This window comes from Leptidea sinapis, chromosome 27 (assembly GCF_905404315.1).
Source record: "Leptidea sinapis chromosome 27, ilLepSina1.1, whole genome shotgun sequence".
In the NCBI taxonomy this organism is placed as follows: domain Eukaryota; kingdom Metazoa; phylum Arthropoda; class Insecta; order Lepidoptera; family Pieridae; genus Leptidea; species Leptidea sinapis.
In genome coordinates this window covers 881,470-904,100 of record NC_066291.1, presented here as the reverse complement: position 1 = coordinate 904,100, position 22,631 = coordinate 881,470, and the positions used below count along the sequence as shown (strand labels likewise).

General features: G+C 31.8%; 1 pseudogene; it reads right to left on the bottom strand.

The window, feature by feature from the left end:
• The window catches only part of LOC126972905 (uncharacterized), a 105,693-nt pseudogene extending 86,184 nt beyond the window's left edge, over positions 1-19,509 (bottom strand).
• Positions 19,510-22,631: the final 3,122 nt, after the last annotated feature.

Sequence of the window (22,631 nt, the reverse complement as noted above, 5' to 3'; positions counted from 1 at the left end):
TCACAATCACTTTAGTGCCTATGTACATACAAAGACATAAAAGACATTAGGTTGCCCAAAATTAATTCCTTTAGAATTGTTTTAGATGTCATTTCTAATATACTAAATACTACTACCACTTCGGAAACAAATGGCGCTCCGAGAGAGATGAAGCGGCGCAGGAAACGCTCTTTTTAATAAAACATACAATAATGTACTCTCATTGCTATTGCTATAAAATAATCATAATCTAGTCACAGGCTGTCCAATCACTTAGATATTCAGCTGTCGGGTAGTAGGATTTACGACAGAACCATTTTTCAATAACATATTTTAATTTATTTATAGACAATGCCTGAAAAGTGGCTAGGACTTATCATAAAAGTGTACACATTCACCCTTAAAGCTATTATGTATCTTATGAAGCTTTCTAGAATTAGTTACAAGCAATCACTTATTTCTAATGTTATAATCTAATGAAAATTACTATTAAGAAAATTACTATTAAGAGCAAAAATAAGACAATTTTTGTGAATGTATTTTATTTTTTTATAAATGTACTAACAATGAACAGTCATAATATTTATTTGTTTTAATTTTTCTTTCACTAACTGTCTATCACCAAGCTGATAGCACTAATAGCACCAACAGCTCTCTGTTGAAGAGTAAACACTGGATCAATATCAGTAGCATGACCTCACAGAAAAATACCGCAGGTCATGATGCTGTGAAAATAACTGAAGTACACTAAGCTAGCGGTAGCAACATTCGTGTACTCTCTGATCTTACTAACGACGTATACCACAAATCTGAGTTTATCTGCTAGTTGGGCAATATGTAGACCCCACTGAAGCTTTTTATCTAACTTGATACCCAAGAAGAAGGTAGTATCCACAACTTCCAATCTCTGGTCATTTATAAGTACGTTGGTTTGTACCTCTGCTGTGTTTGATGTAATGAACCGTAAACATTTTGTTTTTTTTACTGTACAGATTTTTCGACTCAAACCAACGCACTAATTATCAATAATCGTCATAAATATCAGCAAGGCACTTCACTTTAAAAATAAGTTAAGTATCATCAGCAAACAATATAATCTCATGGCTGTCATCTACCACAAACGGTAAATCTTAATGTATATAAAGAATAAAAAGGACCGAGAGTATAACCTTGCGGAACACCTATTCCTACAGGTTTACCGGATCTCTGTTTGCCATTTATATCGACTATCTGAACTCTTTTGCTTAAATATGATTGTAAATGATTTAGAGCACTATTTTTTACTTCATAATACATTTAGGAGTAAAATTTCATTGTCGACATAACATGAAAAGTTTTTCAAAAATTTTACTAAATGCAGGCAGCTGAAATAGGCCTAAAATTTGCAGAGTCAAAAGAACTACCCAATTTAAACAAAGGTATAACTTTGCTGCATTACATGAGGTCAGGGAACACACCCTCATCTTCATCATCATCTCATTCGTTAAATATTTTGCTAATTTAAGTATATTTTTTACAATGTTAGTCGACTAGCCCCATTGTATTTTTTATGTTAATTGATTTGTTGATTTTTAGTATATCTCCTTTATCATACTTAAATTTTAAATCAATTGAAGAAACGTACGTACGTGTTATTTAAGCATATCCTTTGCTGCTTTTGTTGAAGAATTTCGGTCTTTATTCACAATAATTGGGATTGCTCTAGTTCTTTTTTTTATTTGGAAAACAAACAGCCATAAATTTTACATAGTTTTAGCCTTAATTTAGAAAAATACAATAAGCCAGCAAAGTTTTCACAAATGTGTAGATTCATAATTGCTAGATTAATTACTCTATCGGGTACAACTACTCGTAGGCTCACATACAACACTAAAGTTATTGATAAAGGTAAGGGTTGCAGCTGCAATCAGGAAACGAGTTAGACACATTTCCTGATCTGAGATACAATCCTCCCGTACTTTTGAAAGAAAATATCAATTTGTTGGTATTTATTGTTATACCTATCGCATGACCTTTGGAGAAATTTATTTCTGCAGTTACTATTAACTTGTGGAAGATGAAATGTGTACTGCTGCCGACAATTTCGCTTTAAAAGGTTTTCGTGCTATATATATGATTTTGTTCAATAAATAAGGACTATCAACCCATTGACTAATTTATATAAAAAAAAATATCCTTATGTTTTCGTCTTAATTCTAAGGAAGTTTAACTATTAGCCGAGAAACCAAATCTTTTATAGATGCCCTTAAGAAACTTGCGCTGGATGCCCTCAATCATATCTACGTGACAGGCATACTGTGGGTTCCAAGCGGTGGAAGCGTGTTCCAACTGGGATCTCACCAGGGAGTTTTAGGGAGTTATAAAGTAAAATAAGGGATTTTGTGTTTTTGAAATCAGTTGTTTGTCGAAGGACAAATCCAAGCATCTTGTAGGCTTTGTTTTTAATTTTATTAATGTGTGATTCAAACTATAGTTGTTTGTCCAACATTATACCAAGGTCTCTCACCTCGTCAACTCTGCGGAGCTTATTACCCAATAAATTATAATTTTGCGTTGACTCTGTCTTCTTTCTTGTAAATGATATGGTTCAACATTTGTCAACGTTCAAGTGTAAACCATTATTTGAGCAATAGCCAGTGATACGATCTAAATCTTCCTGCAAACTGTTACAATCTAATTTCGTTTTAATAACTTTTAATAATTTATTATCATCAGCATACATTAATAACTGAGATTTTTTTATAGAGTTGACCACATCGTTGATGAATGGTATAATAAAGAGTAATGGTCCGAGGTGGGAGCCTTGTGGTACGCCAGATGTTATGGGTACAAATGATGACAGTTACAGCTTGGGTCCTATCACGCAGATACGATGTGAGACATCTCAAGAGTTCACCGTTAATACCTATTGCTTCCATTTTTGCAATTAATAATCTGTGGGAAATTTTGACGAACGCCTTCGAGTAATCGGTATACACGGCATCAACACGGAACCCCTTGTCCATTATAGCATCGGAAATCATATCTAGCATCTCACAAAGATTTGTTTCCGTGGAACGCTTATTGATAAATCCATGTTGAAACGGTGTTAAAAATGGTCGCACTGCTGGAAATAAGGCATCATATACAATTTTTTCAAACATATTTGGAATGACTGATACCTTTGAGATCCCACGGTAATTCCTTATATTGTGCTTATCGCCGCTTTTGTGAATAGGTACAATAATGGATCTTTTCCAAATCTTTGGTAAGATGCGTGATCCGAGGGAGCCCTAAAATAGAGGCGTTAGAGGTATGGATAATTGTTTACTACATTTTTTTAGAAAGAGGGGATGAAGGCCGCCTGGGCCGCAGTCTTTGGTAGGGTCAATAATTGATAAAAAAATCTACAGTTTTAAAATTAATTTGTACATATCCAATAACAGCTTGATAGTACTCACTTGAAAATTTATTGAATTCTGTGACATCAGCTGAACGTCCTGCTCGTCTCGTCTCTTATTATCATAAAAAAAATTATAGCATATATTATTTTGTATATACGCAGAGCGTTAGTATATTATCGTGACAGTAGTCATTAAATCAAACAAGTCATTGCCACCAGTCGCCCGCAAAAGCCACAAAAGATTCATTCATAATTCATAAGAATAAATGTCGTATACTAAAAGTTTTTCAATGGAATTACCTTTTAGACTATGAAATATTCATAAAAACATTCGCAACAGTTTTAGCATGAAAACTGCTTTTATGCTCGCGTTAGATATAGCTTTTAAAAAACTCGTACAAATTGCATATTGGAGGCGCGGCCGCGGCGCTAGTGTAGTCATGTAAACAAGTACTCCGCATGTAAATTCAAAAACAGTAGTGTTGGAGCGGTAAAATGTTATAATTCGCTTGAGAAACTGCTTATTCCTAATAAAAATGTTATCTAAACATAATATAGCGCATATAAAGTATAAATTAAATAATAATTCTATAAATAAATCAATTTGTAAACTCAACAAAAATACGTTTTAATTGTGCTTAAATTGTTATATGCACTTATATAAATATAAAACATACGAAAATGTGTGGTTATTTCCCTAAGAATAATGTTATCCAAAACATGATATACTTAGTGCAAATAAAATATAAAAGCAATAGCTATGTAACTATTCTACAAAGAATTCAATCTTCAAACTCGACGAAAATACGATTTATCTATTAATTATAGTACTGAAATTGTTATGATGTTCACAATATAAATAAACATATTTAATAATAATAGCAAATTATGTGGTTAAATAGTGAAAACTAAAAATTAAAAGTAGTGATACTGAAATTCTTGTAACGGTCAAAATGTAAAATGACAATTACGCTATATACTGAAATGCTACAGCATTCCAAGGAAGTGCGAGTTAGTAATAAATATTGACGTTAACTATAATAACAGAATAACAGCTGATGCTAGTCATAGCTTCTAATAGGTTGCTTGATTAATAATTTGCTGACAAAATAAAAACTATTAGTAACATCAAATTAAAGTAGAATAAAAAGAAAGGGTTGTGTTTGTATATTAACACAACAAGGGATAGTATCAAAAAATTTGTCTAAACCGAAAGTATTTGAATGTTGTGGGATAGAAATAGTGGACAAAAATCTGTTTATCATGTATCATGTATCTTAGAACATCTGATGTTAGTATATTTTTTTAAAAACTAAGAATTTTGCTTCGGAAATACTGTAAAAAGAATAGAAAAATTATCATATCAGGTAATTTTAAAATAAATACACTACATTGTTATAAAATTTCTGAACAGTTACAGCAAATCGTGCAAAATTTAACTAAATTACAGATTAATCTATCAACGAAACATAACACATGCAGTGATCATATTATCATTATCATTAGTAATATTGATAAAATATGTAAAAAAGACGATAGCAATAAGTATAATTACTTTAAATATGCAAGAACACCAAAATATTGTATTGCCACATCAAAAAAATTTGAGTAATACCCATTATGTAGCAAACAGTAAAATATAATTATGTTATAACAACGTGGAAAATTATTAACAAAAAATAACATCAGTGACAACTGTATAGAATCAGTTATAGTAAATAACAATGAAATGAACAACACTAAAGATATAGCATAATATAGTTTTAATGATTATTGCATAGATTTCACTAATAGCAGTGATAAATGTTTGACAAACCGAAAGTTGAGATCTAGTATAAATCAAAATAAAACTAGAAGTTGTCTTTTTCTCAATCCAGTAAAGGAAAGCGAAATATTAAAAATAATACAATATTTGTTGCGAAGTACTAAAGAAGTAGGCTATGGTGAAATGGTCACAATAATTATTAAAATATGCAAAGATGAACTAGTACCAGTTAGAACACACACAAATTCCCTGACGCATTACAATTATCAGTTGTCAAGCCGTTACATTAAAAAGATGACAAAAAGAAATTTATGTCTACCGCCCAATTGAACTTATATATATTTTTTTTAAAGTTTTTGAGATAGCAATGTATGGCTGTTTAACAATTTTTTTACAAAAAATAATATTATAATAAACAGGTAACAATTTCGCTTTCAAAAAAACAAGTCGACTAATTATCAGAAAATATAGGTTCAAAAAAACCGACGTGAGTAATATTTTTTGATATGAGTAAGGCTTTTGACTTCGTATCACACAACATCTGGTTGGATAAGTTAGAGCAAAATGACATATGAGGACCAGCTCTTAACTGGATGGAGTCTTACTTAAAAATCGTAAGCAATGTGTGGAGATCAACTATATCGACGAAAAGGCCATAATTGCCGATCAATAAAACTTTAAATTAAACAGATTTGGTGTTCCGCAAGAAACTTTGGACCATTATTATTTTTGGAATTGTGCGAACAAAACATATGAGCTCATTATTATAATATTGTAATAACATTGTATACTATGTTTTTTGCAAATAAATATATTATAATAGTATTATTATTTATATTATTGACCTGCCTAGTGTGACAAAAATTACTGTTATTTATTCGCAAATAACACCAATAACTATGACAATATGTAATAATAAAAATGAGATTAATATATATGAAAATTAAATTAATAAAGAAATAAATACTGTGGTTAATTGGCTGGTGGATAATAATTTTCAAGTTAATATTGAAAAAAAACGCATTTATGCAATTGAGTATTTCTAGATAATAATTTAAAATGGAAAGAGCACGTCTACTAGTATGCCAAAAATTCATAGATATGTTTGTGTGTTTTATAAATTACGTAAAAGGACTTTACTAAATATAGCCCTTGCAGCTTATCATGGTTATGTCGCATCAGTACTTCGATATGGACTCATCTTGTGGAGAAACTCTAGCGAGGCTAATAGAGCTTTCATAGCCCAAAGAGATGCTTAAGAGCTATGACAGAAGTTCATTACTTAGATTCGTGTGAGCCACTGCTTAAAGAATTACGTATTCTCCTTCCCATTTCCATGTATGTATAAATGAAATAATATTAATCTAAGAAATATGTATCTATGTCAAACAACATGAAGATCTATTTAAAAAAGCAAGTGATATTTATCCGATAAATCCAAGAAACGGTGACAAACTGGTGATTCCACATAGATTTCTATATTATGCGGAAAAAATTGCTAATAATTTTTTTTTTCTTTTAATATTTCTAAAACGTAGCTATGTCATGGATATAAAAATATTTAATAAACTGCCTCCAAGCTTACGCGTATTACCCGTCCAACGATTTAAGAAGGATCTTTTACATGTCTTATAGATAAATGTTTTTATTCCATAAATGAAATTGACTTTAAAAAAATATATTAATTCTAGTCTTAAGATAATGACTTATATTTAATAACACATATTGTTTAATTGACCTAAGTGCATAAAATATAGAGTATATTAATGTTAATTCAATTATTATAATAACTAGAATTTTGTAATGATTGAAATGAAATGAAAAATGAATTAATACTTAATAATAATTTTGCATGCCAGAAATGACCGATACCTTAAAATTATTTATACCCATTGATACATATTTTCTGGCAAAATAAAGGATTTATGATTTATCATTATAATATATGAATTAATTATACTATCTTACTCAAATTCAATTTGTTTAACATTTTTTTCAAGACTTGATATGGTGCTGGTATTTTAAACCATTAAATATCATAGATATGCCCCTTATCCTTATAAGGATGTAGCGTAATGTAGCATTTACACGAGGCCTTCCTCGTGTAAAAGCTACATTACACTGTTTCTGTACTATTCGATAAAATTTTAATAACCATAAAAAGATCAAGCAATAATTGCGAGGTCTCTTTTAAGTCCTGGACATTTACAAAATTATTACATAATTAAAGATCTGAAAAAAAAAGAAAATAGGCAGGAGATGCAAGGTCAAGTTTTCGTAGCGACTGATAAACTAATGTAGTTTATCAGTAGGTAAATTATATTAAAATTTATTGACAATGCTTAGCTTTTTAGGGTTGATTTATCAATTTATTTTTAAACATATAGATAAGCGAAATACGACGGATAGCGCAAATTCAAATATTTTTATTCAAAAAAGGATGTGACATCACTTATTGAATGTCAAAAACCCATTCCAAAATGAATGCCTCAGACCTGAGAAGAACGGGCGCAACAAACTCAGCGGGTTTTTTTTTCATCGAAAAAATATGTTTACAAGGTAATATTGTACAATTAAACTTATTATTTAATAGCCTGAGGGCGGTCACTTCATTCCCAATCTGTGGTATCATTAAGCAAGTCATTTATGTTATAGTAATAGTACCTCTACCACACAAACTTTTTTTAACAATTATGTTGAATAACGTAATATTATTGTTTTTGCACATTATCTGGGATCTTTTTTTAGAAACCAAAATCATTTAAAGATAGTTTTAAGCCTGCCGCCACGATGTCAGTGCTCATGTAGTGTTTATTTACGTTATTTACCTGTTTTAGGTTAGAATTTTTTTCGTTATTTTCTTGAAAACGGCGCATTATCTTATAATAAGAATGATATCGTTATAATCGTGAACTAAAGCTATCAAGTACAATATTTTTTACCTCCAAATTAGTGCTACGGGATACTAAGTCCAACCCGAATAACTAATAGTACTACTGTACAGAACTGTACCACTCACGAACAAAATTCAAGACAAGGAACGTCGTTTGTTGTCATAAACGTTACTCGGCAGCAGGGTAAATATGAACTTTAGTTTCAACTTCTGTTAGGGCGTCAGCTACATGAGGATTACATCAGTGTACGTAAATATGAAACGGATATTTTATAGAAACCATCAAGTTCATTTTTATCTATCAATAAGCATGTGTGTAACACGAATAAAAATAATATTCATCATTCATCATAATTTCAGCCGGAAGACGTCAACCTCTCCAGCAGGGCTCTCCCAAAATCGCCATGACGATTGGTCCTGCGCTGCCCTCATCTAACATTCTCCGGCGATCATGACCATATCGGTGGTCCATCTTGTGGGGGGCCTACCAATACTACGTCTTCCGGTACGTGGTCGCCATTCGAGAATGTTACTGTCCCAACTGCTCTCTTTCCGTCTAGCTAGACGCATAGACGCGCTATCGCGCACAGCTATGTGACCTGCCCACTGCCAGATCAGTTTGGCAGGATAATGATTTCCTGATGGTAAACAGTTTGGAACACACATCTTTGTAAATTTAAAAATGAAATCATTCTAATTTCATTGCAAGCATTGTAGCCTCCTCCAGATCTTCCTGCACAGATCTTTCTAGTCATGTAACTTGTGCGTCGTTTACATATCTTTTCCGATAGCACTGTCGTAGACACAGCCCGTAAGTATCTACTGCCTCTTCCTCCATTCTCCTAAAATTTACCAAAATCATTAAAATTAATTAATTTAAATTGTTTTAAGCCACCACTCTGCACTTGACGATCTATTTGATGAAATAATGTGACAATGTTACACGCTCACATTTTCTGGACCTCACTGGAACGAGAACCCCCTCTTGCTCCGCTTTCACCCCCTCGCGCTCATCCTGTTGTGTTAGTACAGTATGCAGTATCATTACCGTTAGATAATTCGTGATAATTTCGTGTTATCACTGCTTTGTTTTTGAAGTTGTTAGTGTTACGTTCTTACTTTGCTGTTAATAGTTCTATAGTTTTTGTTGAACCGTGTTACTATAATAGTTCTACCAGAAAAATAAAATCTTTTATTACCTAGGTTCTTTCATTGATTTTTATCATTATTATCAATATCACAGCCCATCAATTTAATACCTTTACATCAATCTATACTACTAAAATATTAAACAGTAGTATATTTATTAATAACAACCTGTTCCCGCCCGCTTCGCTGGGCTAATATTAAAAGGAAATAAATTAATGAAGGAACGTTGGATTTCGAAAAATAAGTAGCCAAAAACCATCTTGGATAAAATTCGCATCGAATGGTGCTTTATAGCAAAATGATTCTTAAAGTGACAAAAACTCTCCTCATTACGGCGAGACTAAATAAAAATTTCATGTGTGCTACTTTTATATATGTGCTAGTGTGCTAGTGAAGTGTATTTTCAAGTATACAATATTTGATTTTCTAACATATATTTTTAATTAATATAATCTTGAGAAAATAGAGCGTTTACTCCGTATATAAAATATAATACAAAATATTTTAGTGAAAATGTTCTACGAAGATAAGCATCGCGTAATCAGTATAGAAAAATAAGTGTGAAATGTTTCTTTATTTGGATTGTTGCTGTAGATAACAACACATCTAATACAAAACATTACACCATTATATTATTATCTTTTAATTAACATCCGTTAAACACAGAACATTTACGATAAAAACACTAAAATTAAAATACGTTCCAATTTGAAAGGAGAAAAATGGATAAATTGTTTCAATACGGTTTCATGGTCCATCTATTCCGTCTCTTTTTCACACCTAGATTTTTGTGTAAGGATAGTTATCTCACTCTCACACAGGGTTCGACTATTACTCAAGCAAGTATACTAAGTTTATGTTTGCAATGCAATTTTCTGTCAACTTTCTCCGAAGTACAATCAATCTCCGGGTCAAACGTCCTCATATTTTGCAGCTCGATTGTGTGTAATATAGGAATATACTTACAACAGTACGACCCCATCCACTAACAGTTAAATTAGTACCAGCTGGAATATCAGCACCAGATTCTATAAGTTCAACGGTTTTCCTAATTTTACCGTCCACTTTCAATTTGGTTTTTAGATTTATTATGGCAATTTCATAGTCATTAGTACTGGCGTTATATTTTGGATAAAGCTCATATTTTCCTGGTATATTTGGTGCGTTCTAAAGACGGCAAATGATCAGATCATTAAATACTAAGTACCGACTTAAGGGAAAACATTAAGAAAAACGTTGATTTGAGAACTCTTTTCTCCTTGGTTTTTAAACTGATTCTTTAGATATTTTTGTTTTTGTGTCCAAACAACTTAATCACATGGGCCGTAAACATAGGCCTAGAAGACAAATCCGACAACAATCAATAAGCGATAAATCTAAATTCCCATTTCCCGGGTTCTAAACAAATAATACATTTCTAATGATGTTGAGTCGTAAGAAGCGAAAAGAACAAAATTATATCAAGTAAAGTACCAAAGTCAGTTAATGCAATAACATAAGGTGATATAATAGATGGAACAGAAACAGAAAGAAGTTTAAGTGTAGGCAAATTTGAAAAGTTTTTGAATAGTTGGTAAGTATGAAGGTAGCATTGAAAGAACAGAGTAGGTCTAGTCTTACAGTTTATTTTCCATTTCGTTCAGTTGTTTGTCCAGTACAAACTTGTGTGGTTTTTGGCCTGTTTTATATTAATAAATTGTAATTCTATATTTCATATTAAATGAAATATCCGGACGACCGAGCCTTGCTCGGATTTTTCAGGATGTACAAAACTTGAACAAAAAAAAAACTAATAGAACACCTGGATTCGGACCGGGGTCTTCTGCATTCCGGATCACCCAAAGTCCCATCTGAGCTATTATAGTCTTGTATATAGTTTTCACTTCGTGATGACCACGACCGCTCTATCAAGAGTGTAACGACCTTTACCTTTGTATTCTAATGTTATTGTAGCTGTTTTTCATTAAAACGGATAAAACTACATTTTTTTTAATTGAAACCTAGCTAGATCGATTTATAGCCCCCGAAACTACCTCTATACTAAATTTTATGAAAATCGTTGGAGCCGTTTCCAAGATTCAGATTATATACACATGTGTATACAAGAATTGCTCGTTTAATGATATTAGATAAAGAAACACGAAAATAATAGATAGGAAATGAAGCTGAATAAAAGAGTCCCCAAAGCATGAGAAAATGTTTTATAACATAAATTGTGAAACAGTGTTAGTGTAGATAATCAAGAAATCAAAGAAGACATGATAAAACGAATATAAATGGTCATGTTGAAGTAAATTGGACATATGCGGAGGATAAAATATATAGATTTACTCCAAATATTATGTTAATGTTATTTTGGACGCAAGTGACAATGTGAGTAGAAGACATAAATGGTGTGATGCGAGTTAAAAAAAAAACATAGAAGTATATCAGTTCAACTTAAAATAATAATAAGAAAAAGAATCTCCATGGCTGTCCGTATTACACATTAATATCATTGTACAATTTATTCAATACTGTGGATGGATAAGGATGTTGAGTATTTATGTTTAACTTACATCCTTAGATTCCGCCAAGTCTGTGATGCCTGTCCTCACCGTAACTTCTTTACTAGATATAGATAAAACAAATTATTATTTGAAGAAACTTTTAGGCCTTAAGATACTTGTATCAACCTGAAAGACAATGCAAATGAAAGTTGATTCCACAGTTTATTTAAACAATATGTTGTTTTTAAAGTGATAACCCTCACTTCTAGGATTAATACACAAATAAAATTTGGAAAACAAAATTTTATGAACGATGCGGTACTCGAACGGTTAGTTCAGTGGTTAAATCACCGGCACGGAATGCCGGAGGTCGTGGATTGGAATCCCGCATCGTTCATAAATTTTTTCTTCCAAATTTTATTTTGCACAGTTTATTTGTTTTAGAAAACCACATTTTGTAGTTCCAGGTTGAAAATATTTCGGAGATAAATATTGAAGCACCATATCTTCGTAATGTCAAGAGTTCGAGCAAATGCAAGAGCAAGAGTTTGGTATATAAACTATTACAACTGAAAAATATAAATATAAAAATGATAAATCACAATACTTTATGTAAACGAGCAATTTTTGTTTATATACGAGTACAATCTGAATCTCGAAAACGGCTCCAAGGATTTCGTAAAATTTAGTATACAGGGGATTTCGAGTGACGATAAATCGATCTAGCTAGGTTTCAATTTAAAAAATGCAGTTTCTTCCGTGTTTTAATGAGAAACAGCTACAATAATATTAGAATAAAAACGTAAATTTTGCCACCATATACAAGACTATAATAGCTCAGATGCGATATTGGATGATCCGGGAAGCAGAAAACCCCGAGTTCTAGTACCATTAGTTTGTTTTGTTCAAGTCTTGTATATTCTTAAAAATTCGAGCTCAGTCGTCCGAATATTATTTACTTAAGGCATATCACAATACAGTGTGTTCAAAATAAAATATTATACAAGAAGGACAAAGTTTAAAGGGTTTGTTAGTCGAACATCAATCACTTATTTATTACTATTTTTGGCATGATGCACACTCTCGAACGCTCCTCTCAGATCGAAACAACACACGTATAACGATGAGATTCAATCAGTTTAATGTTTCATCATTCTCAAACTAAAATTTTGCAGTTTTAGTTGTGAGGATTGTATGAAATTTTGTGCCTCTTAAGATGACGATGACGCTTACGTCATCGTTGGAGGGATGCTTATTACTTTTAAATAGTGATAGTGCGTTTAATTTGTTAGTTGTAGATTTTTTGCTTTAACAAGGGATTTAACTCAAGTTTTAGTTATTAGTTTGGGCAAAGCCTGACGAGCATCTTAGAGTTATTATAGTTTTCCTTTTGCTTATTTTGAACATAATCCGTGCTTTGGCATATTTTTTTTTGTGGACCTTTGTGAGTCTTGAAGTTGCTATAACTAATGGTAATAAATTCTTAACTAGTGTTATTTAAATAAAAGTAATATAAATTAGATTTTTGGTCAATCGATGACATTTTGAGTTAGCCTTGACAAGAACCATGGTCTAGTATTTTTAGTAGGGGTAGTTTTATTGTGGTGTTTGATCCTAGTATATAGATCCATTTGCTAGATTGTCCTTTTTTCGTAGCAGCTGTTTAGAAGTACACTGCGTGGCAAAGCAAACTATAATGCTACTCGTTCTGTTTTGTTGGAAGACGATCACTGCAGGACAAATGCCTCCCCTAAAAATCTCCACGACGATCGGTCCTGCCCTGCCCTCAACACTGCGTCTTCCGGTACGTAGTCACAATTCGAGGACTTTACTGCCCCAACGGTCATCTTTTCCTCGAACTTTGTGCCCTGCCTACGGCTACTCCATTTTTCAATTATTTGGGCTTTCTTGGTGACTATTTTACTTATTCTTGTTGAACCCTCAAAGTATCGCAATAGTAGAAATACAAGGAAAAACATCGCCCTTACGCAAGCCAAGCGATCGAGCTGGTCAAAGATTACTGAACAAAGAAGTAAGGTAAGTCCCAACAATTCGAAGCTCTACGTTGAACGGGGTCACATGGTTGGAGCATATCTATACTAATATTATAAAGTTGTGGTTGTTTGTTTGTTTGCACTGAATAGACTCCGAAACTACAGAACTGATTTGATATTGATGATAGCATAAAATAATGTACAACGGCTTTGAAGAACACATCATTAACATAAAGTATCGCGACAGAATATCTCGTAACAGTTCATTTATTTTTAAATATAATTGAAATTCCGCTAACGTAGCAGCCCAATACTGTGTGTCGCGGGGTATCAGCTAGTACTTAAATATAATATTATATACTTACCCTACGACACAATGTGTTGCGGTAAGAATATATTCATTATTCAAGATGGACCCTCCACATTCTCCGTAGCGATCCTTAGTTTTAGACACCACAAGTGCTTGGTAGGGAAATGCGTTTCGTAACCCCCGACAATTTTATCATCAATTTCAAAAGCCTCATTGGGCGGAGCACCTTCGGCATATCCAGTAATCACCAGACAGATGATGGGAGTAAAAATATTTTCATTTGCTACTGCAGTTGGCGTAGACACAACACGTTTAGCATATAATCTAAATAAGAAGGTTGTAGAAGTGCTATGGTCGCGTTAAACATGTCACCTTACAGGTTATACTTGGACCTGACGTCGATGACGTCACAGCGTCTCTTTGCTACGGTGTGCAAAAGAAGCACTACTGGGATATTATTATTGTTAATAAATAAACGACTTATTCAGTAATATAATATATTGATGTTAAGGTGTTGTGTTGTGATGCTGATTATTATTATATTGATGAAAAGTCAATAAAAGATTCTAGCTAAGTAAAAAAAGGTATTTATTTTTCTGACAGTGCTATTTTTGCGACACAGAACAACGGAAACTTCAGAACTTTTAACAACCAAAGTCAAAACGTAACAATGAATAATTTTAAAAACAAAGCAGTGAAAGCATGAAAATATCATGTCATTTACCTAATGGTAATGAGCCTGCAAGCCCTACTGACGCAACAGGACGAGCGCATGGGGGTGAAAGGGGAGCAGGAGGCTTCACGTTCCAGCGAGATCCAGAGATAATGTAGCCGTGTTATATACAATAAATAATTAGCGAATAATAAGTGATTTAGTATTAATCGGAACCGTGGATGTGAAACAAAGAGTGAATGTGGTGTATTACAGTAACCACAACAATCTTAAATGTTGGATCGTGGGTTTATTTTAATATATGAATATTCCCGTGACCGTCGAAGATATGGTTTTGTTGTTATATCTCTGATTTTTAAATATCTCAACCAACATCGCTATTTTCAGAGATAATACTTCGTAAATTAATGTTGTACGAATCAGCCGCACATCACTTTCATTGGTGTTGTTACACTATGTAGGCAAACCCAAAGGATCACATTACCAAAAGACCACTAAAAATATATTAAAAAAAAGTCCTCTCCGCGTTGTTCCTAATAAATGTTTTAGTATATCCTTTGCTACGTTTTTGTATACATATTCGTATTTGTATACATTGACGATATTTGTTAGCGGTGTCGGAATAAAACAAGCAGTCTGGGAGCTTGAACAAAAACGCTGTCTAAACTCTTTGTTATTTAATAAAATAATGTATGGTGGATTTGTGAATCATCATATTATTTTAAGGATAACATAATATTATACCCATTGTAATAGTTCAAAGAATTGGCAATAATATAGCGGTAATGTCAAAGATGTTTACACAAATACGATATTATTCCATATCATTTTAATACTACATATTATAAGATAATTCAAATACGTTTTGTTCCAATTTTAACTCATGACTTTGATTAGGTACTTCCGATAGCTTTAGACTACATTATTCCCGAATACTTACATATTACATAATTGTTTTTTCTATTGACAGAACAACGTCTGCTGGGTAAGCTAGTAACTATAGTATATATGACATTCTGATAATGACATTTATTGTACACACATAATAAATTAATGTATTACCTTGGAGATGAATCAATACAAGTATTCTGACAAACATTTCACTCTTAATTTGGTTCAAATGTTATGTTTTCGAAAATATTCAACTGTTTTATGCTTTTCCCTTGTGTTTTAATTAATCTTTTTATCTATTAATTAAAGTTGAATACTGAAAAAATACACATAAGAGGTGGAGCGCTAATTACGCTTAAATTCAAAATATATTTTATTGACATAAAATCAATAGATTGCAATCCAGTAAAACAGCACAAGGCTGAACCATAAAATACATAAAGATATATATATATATATATATATATATATATATATATACATATATAATACTATTCAATTCCACATTGTAATATCGTTAACGCAACAATAACGTTACGTAACGTTAACGCAATAAGCCTTCGACATGAGTCTGCGTTTAATAAAATATTTAAATTTACTACTGCTAATTCAGATACACTTTTTGGTAATTTATTGTAAAAGGAGAATGTCACCTAGGTCTTTGTCATGCGTCAAAATGAAATTAAAATAGTAATTATTTTCTAAATTTTTGCAGTAATCTCCCGATCAGAATCAATGATTTGAACAGGGGATTCAATTTAAAATGTAATAAAACATTATATAGATTTTCCTGTAAATGGCGGTGACGGAAATTAAGACATCAATTTCTTTGAGTGTTGTAGTTTAGTAAATACTTATTTAGGTATGATAGATAACTGAGTGGCACTACAATAATTGCACTCGTCACCTTGAGACGTAAGATTTTAAGTCTCATTTGGCCAATAATTACGGCGCCCTTAAGACTTTTAGAGAGATTTATTTTTATTTTTAGTAGGATAAAAAACATTTAGCTATGATCAAAAATCGATTCTTCGATCGTTCAGACCGCATCCCTTTAATTTTCCAATATGACATGGCTGACATACCGCCCGGCCGCCAGAGACATTACATTTCTTATTGTTGATTGTGTCGATTAGATTTTTATTAAACTTCATAATTGTAAATATTACCTTGTTTTGTGGTGAACTACTTACAGTTTAACTTTTTTACTTACGAATGGACTTATTTGCATACTTTAGGTAATATAAGACGTATTAGTTTTATTTAGTTTGTGTGGTTATGTACGCGTCGTTTACACCAAGAAACAAGTCAAAAACTTGTTTTATACAACACTTGAAGAATACTTGTCAAAACACAATTATTTGTTTTTAACATGTATTGCAATTGTCTGAAACATTCTTGCGTTCACACTGTGTTGCCAATAAGTTTTTATACAAGTACTAGCTGACCCAGTAAACCTTGTATTGCCGATATTAAAATCGCGATACAAAAGTAACTGTTGATCGTAGATGGGTGTAAAATTTGAAGTTGTATGTATTTTTTACTGGCATTTCTTAAACAAGTTTACCTACAAGCCTACAACAAGTATAAAACATGAGATCATGTACATGTAGACAACATGTATATGATCAAACAATTTCATCAGACAAGTTTCATACAAATATTGTCTACCACAAGTTTTATGTTTTTGTATTTTGAAAACATTGCATACAATTTTTATTTGTAATTTGCATGAAACTTGTCAAATGCAGTACATTCAGTTATGTCAACATATCATTGTACATAAACTAACGTATTGTGTAAAGTTCATCGTTTGCTCACGATTGAAACAACTAATCTTTACTATGTAGCACTACACCCGGACACGTCCGCATGAATTAAGTTGTTGAGCCAAGGTTTATTTAAAAAAATATATTAATTTCAAAAATTACATTGCAAGTCTATTATACAATAATCTGTCTACTAAGTAATTACATTCAATATATACTTATTTTAATGCTTACAGCTAAATATTCCCCACTCTAATGTTCTAATTAAAGTGCTGAGGTGGAATTGCACCTAAAGCTAATTTGGGTAGGGCTGTCACTCTTAACTCCCCCCTCCTTAAGCGAGAAATTATCGGAAGACTTCTTAGGCTCACGATAATTTGGAAAAAAATTTAATTTATACAAAACAAAAATGACAAATAAGAAAATAATAACATATAAACTTAAAGTCCATACACTAACTTTGTCCATCACCACATATTCTTGAATTTTATTTTCACTAACACTATATTTAGCACTGTTCAAAATTTCTTTCACATCACTGAAGTCTACATTTCGAAGATCAAGTTGTTTTTCTCTTGTCTTCAGTATTCCACGTAGATTTGGCATTGATATTATTGAAAGTTTATAGCTTATATCTGTAGAATTCAAAGATGGTTCAATGAAAGTATTACCAATTTCAGCTCTACAAGATTGATCTGGTGAAATAATATATGTTCCTTGTAATTCATGTCGCTGTACTTCTTCACCACAATACTCTGTAATTACTAAATTTTCTTCTGTATAAAGTAACCAATGATGACTATACCTTTTGTAATTTGGTGCTCTCGATTTTAACTAAATGATGAGAACAGTGATTGTATTTCTTTAGCATCATAATTTCTTCTATACAAGTTTCCTCAGGATATGGAACCATATTATCTTCCATGCATAAATATTTGGACGACAGGTCTGAACTTCAAACGATTCACCATTATGAATGGCTACTTAGGACTTATTGTAAGAGTTTCATGTGTTTTGGAATCAAAAATAGGAATAGGAATGATTTTATAAAATATATAATTATCTTTATCTTTAAGAGGAATTTCTATTACAAAAATTAACCTATCACCATTAAAATACGACTTTAGTATAAGATTATGTTCTAACATCATTAAATTTTCTATACTAGAAAATTAATTATCTATAAATTAATTTAAAATGCTTCTCTATTTTTGTAAATATATCTAATAATTATGTTGAATTAATGATTGAATGATGCAAAGTATGTAGTTTACTAAAAGCTATAGCAGTTTCTACCTCTTGAATGATATCAAATATTGTTCGAAAGTTATTCAGAATACTGTAAAATTAATTCATTAATAGAATATTGTAACTAATTTTACTTCGCATATCCAATGCTAACCCGTTGCTTTGTGACTTAAGAAGTTCAATATTTGAATTGAGACCTTCTGAAACATAGACAAGTTTAGTAAAAGCTTTTTGCATTAATGAGACTCGTTGTTCCACTGAATGTTCTTCATTTTTTTATTTGCTTATTTCAAAATTGTAATATTTAGCATCCTGCTCATCCAAATTGCCTGAAATAACTTTAACTAAAGATCCTAAAGAACTAAAAATAGCTCTTTTTACCCTTTTGTACGGTAAAATTTGATTTAATCTATCCTCTGTTAAATGTATTAATTCTAACGTTTGCTCGTCTAATCCTAATAAATCATTCTTAAAATACTCTTCTTTATTTAAAACATTGATTAAACTATTAAATTGTTGCTTATTTTTATATATTTCCGAAGTTAAATTACCTAAATCTAAGCTTTTAAATATTGTCCAATGATTACTCTTCATCACTGCTGTTCCCACTTTCAGTGCTGCTATACCTGGACTGTTGTTGATATCCTGAAGTTCCAGGTTTAGGACTACATGGTTCAGTGCAATCAACACTTACCCTGACCTGTGGAGGACGTTTAATATTTTTAATTGCGACTCTCGTTTTTCTTTTATTTAACTCTACTTGTATAATATTTCTAATGGGTTTGTCTATTACTTTTGCTTTTTCAAATCTAGGAAAAAATTTTGATTTCCTAGTTCTAGTATTTTTCATAAAAATATTATCACCTATTTTAATCTCAGGGGCTTCTTCACCCTGTTTCTTATTTCTAACTTTAATTTTCTTACAGTGTTCACAAGCATTTATAATAGCCGTGATGGTTTCTCTCATATTGCACCACCAATAGTGCCGTTTAATTTTAAGAAAAGTTTCATTGATACCCCTATGACATGTTTTGCCTTCATGATCTCTTTGATCCTGTTCTGAATCTGTTAAGTTAACTTTTCTTTCTGTACATTCTACTAACTCTACAGTATCTTTCTTAAATAGTTTAATGACAACTTTGGAAAACGTTTTTCTGAAAAGTGGACATTCAAAATAGATAAAATATTTATTTTTGGATTAATATATTCTTTAAGGAAATCTTTTACTAAATTATCATTATTTGCTGGTAAATGTGCCTCTAAGATGCGTTGTTTATTTTTAGATATATCATTAACTAATACTTCTTTTTTAAACCATTCGAAAACTAATATTTGCCTTGTTTTTGAATCTATGGCTTCATTTAATATTGGAATACCATCATGCTCCCTATTTGATACTGAATTTGCGGTGCAGATGACGGGCATCTGAATCCTGATCATCAACAATATTTGGCTCTATATTTTCTTCTAATTCAGAAAAGCTCATTTTATCATTATTTTTATCAAGTTCCATGTTTAATTCGCTTACAACTTCCCTAAGACGTTCATCATCATTATCACATTTACTAACATGGATTCTGTATCGTTATCCATAGCATTTAGCCTTAGTCGCGATAAATCACCTGCGTAAGAGTTTTGCGATCCTTTCTTATATTCCCTACAATTTTTTTCTATAATAATTCTTTCTTCCTCATTCATATGCTCTAAACAAATTTAATTAAATTATTATTGGAATGGTTTTCATAAATTCCATTATTTTCAGTGAAATTAACTGTCTCTTTAATATACTTATTCTCTATTGGAGAAGCCAGTATGAGAAAATTTTCCGACTGATTGTTAGAAGAGTAACTATCATTATTAAACTGATTACAATTGTTATCATTTTCTGTAAAGTTTATTCGTCGAGAATTCACCGTTCGCATAGTGACATCAGTCTTTGAACTAGTTCCACCGTCAGTAACATGAGGCAGAACATTGTCCGAACGATGCTGATTCTGCATTTGCATTGTTCGATGCATTGACGACTTGTTGCTAAACGTATGACGATTAAAATTGTTTAAATTGTCCATAGACCTAATATTTGCCTTTTATATATCACAAATTCTTCCTATTTGCTTCCTCGGTTCCACTTGAAAAAGCGAATTTTATTTGTGTATTATTCCTAGAAGTGAGGGTTATCACTTTAAAAACATAACATAATGTTTAGATTTACAAGAGCGATATCTCAAGTCAATTTCCTAATATGCAAATATTGGGGTTGAGCAGGTTATCAACTGTGAAGTAGATCCTGTGGAAGAAGTCACAACCTGAGAGTTGAACAAAGCAAACAAGATTTTATAACGAGGCGTTACTCAAACGGTTAGCTCAGTTGGTTAGAGTCGTGGGTTCGAGTCCCACATCGTTCATAAAATTTTGTTTATCAAATTTTATTTGATACAGTTTTTACTAGTTTCGGAGTCAGAGGTCCATTCATTTTAATATCACTGCAAAACCGTTTTCCAATGTTATTATTATTACAATTAACGATATAAAGATGTTAATAATTAGTATTATACAATAAATAAGGCACATTTAGTAAATTAAGTTACGTACAGTGAGTGTAAGAAAAAGATGAAATAAAGTATTATTATTATTTCAACAGATTTTTGTTCTCGACTCTACGTCGGTAATGAATTTAAGTACGGGCATATGCCAAGTAACTTGGTTCAAGTATTTTGCGTATGAAGATGTGGTGTAGATGAGTTGTGTGTTAATGAATTATGATTGGTATGATTTTCGTCTTGGATTGTCAAGTATCTATAATTATTGATTTTTGTAAGGGAATATATGTATTTTCGTGAAGATCTAAAAGTTTGAGAGCAGATTTCAAAGATTTTGGTATTACACCTGTTGACGAAATTATGATGAGTATAATCCTGACAGTTTCTTGGTGCCACATTTGTTTGATTTCATCTGCAAGTTATATATATTTTTGGATTTTTTCGGTGTGATTCTACTTAAGATTGTGGGTATTGGGTACTGCTACATCTATCAGGTAGGTTGTTTTTGATTGTTTATTATTGTAATTATTATTTGGTATATGGTACGTACAGCTATTTTTGGAAGTATGTAAATTATGTTAATGAAGCCCCATTACAGTTTGAAATCTAAAGTTACACCTAAAATACTGCAATATCGTCAATTACAATTTGGCAACGTAAATTTCAAACATTATGTTTTGATTCTATTCATTTATAAATTATTCATATTGAACTATTTTGCTACTCCTAACCATGTATTATTTATTCCATCACCCTGATCTTGCTGTCATTTGATTCTAAATAACGAAGATGTATCATCGGCCAACAAAACTATATTAAGATACTTGTTTTTTATAAAAATGATCGTTAATATATACCAGAAACAGGAAAGGTCCCCGTATTGAGCCTTGAGGTACGCCCATTGAGACCAAAGATTGCTTTCCATTTACATTTATGAATTGTATTCTTTCTTCTAAATATGATTTTAGCAGTTTCAGCGAGACTCATCGTACACCGGAATTATATAATTTATTAATAAGAGTCTCATTCAATAAATCAAACGCTTTTGTCAAGTAACAAAAAACACCCAAAGCATCAAAATAATCTTCCCAAGCATAAAAAAATATTCTTTATTAACTCGAAACCAGCATCAGTTGTTGATAAGCCCCGAGCAAGACCAAATTGATTTCTATGCGTTAAGTTGCTTACAAACAATTACAATAAAATTTTGCTAATACTCGTAGTAGGTTTTTAGATAAAGTTTGCTAAAAGTAGGTAAGACTGAAATAGGATTAAGATCAGGACTAGACGACGGCCAGTCTTCAACTTGGATGAAGTTCGAAACGTACATTGCCAACCAATACTGCGTAGACCGAGCTTTATAACCTGGCGTCGAGTCTTACTGGAAGGACCATTCTCGGTTATTGAACATGGTGTACTTAAGGGGCTTCACTACCTTCTCAAGAATCGTATCTAGATACACTTGTGCCGATGTTTTGATACCTTTTTCACAAAAGTATGGCTCGATTTACTCCTTTATAGATAATGCCCCACCAAACCATCACTAGTC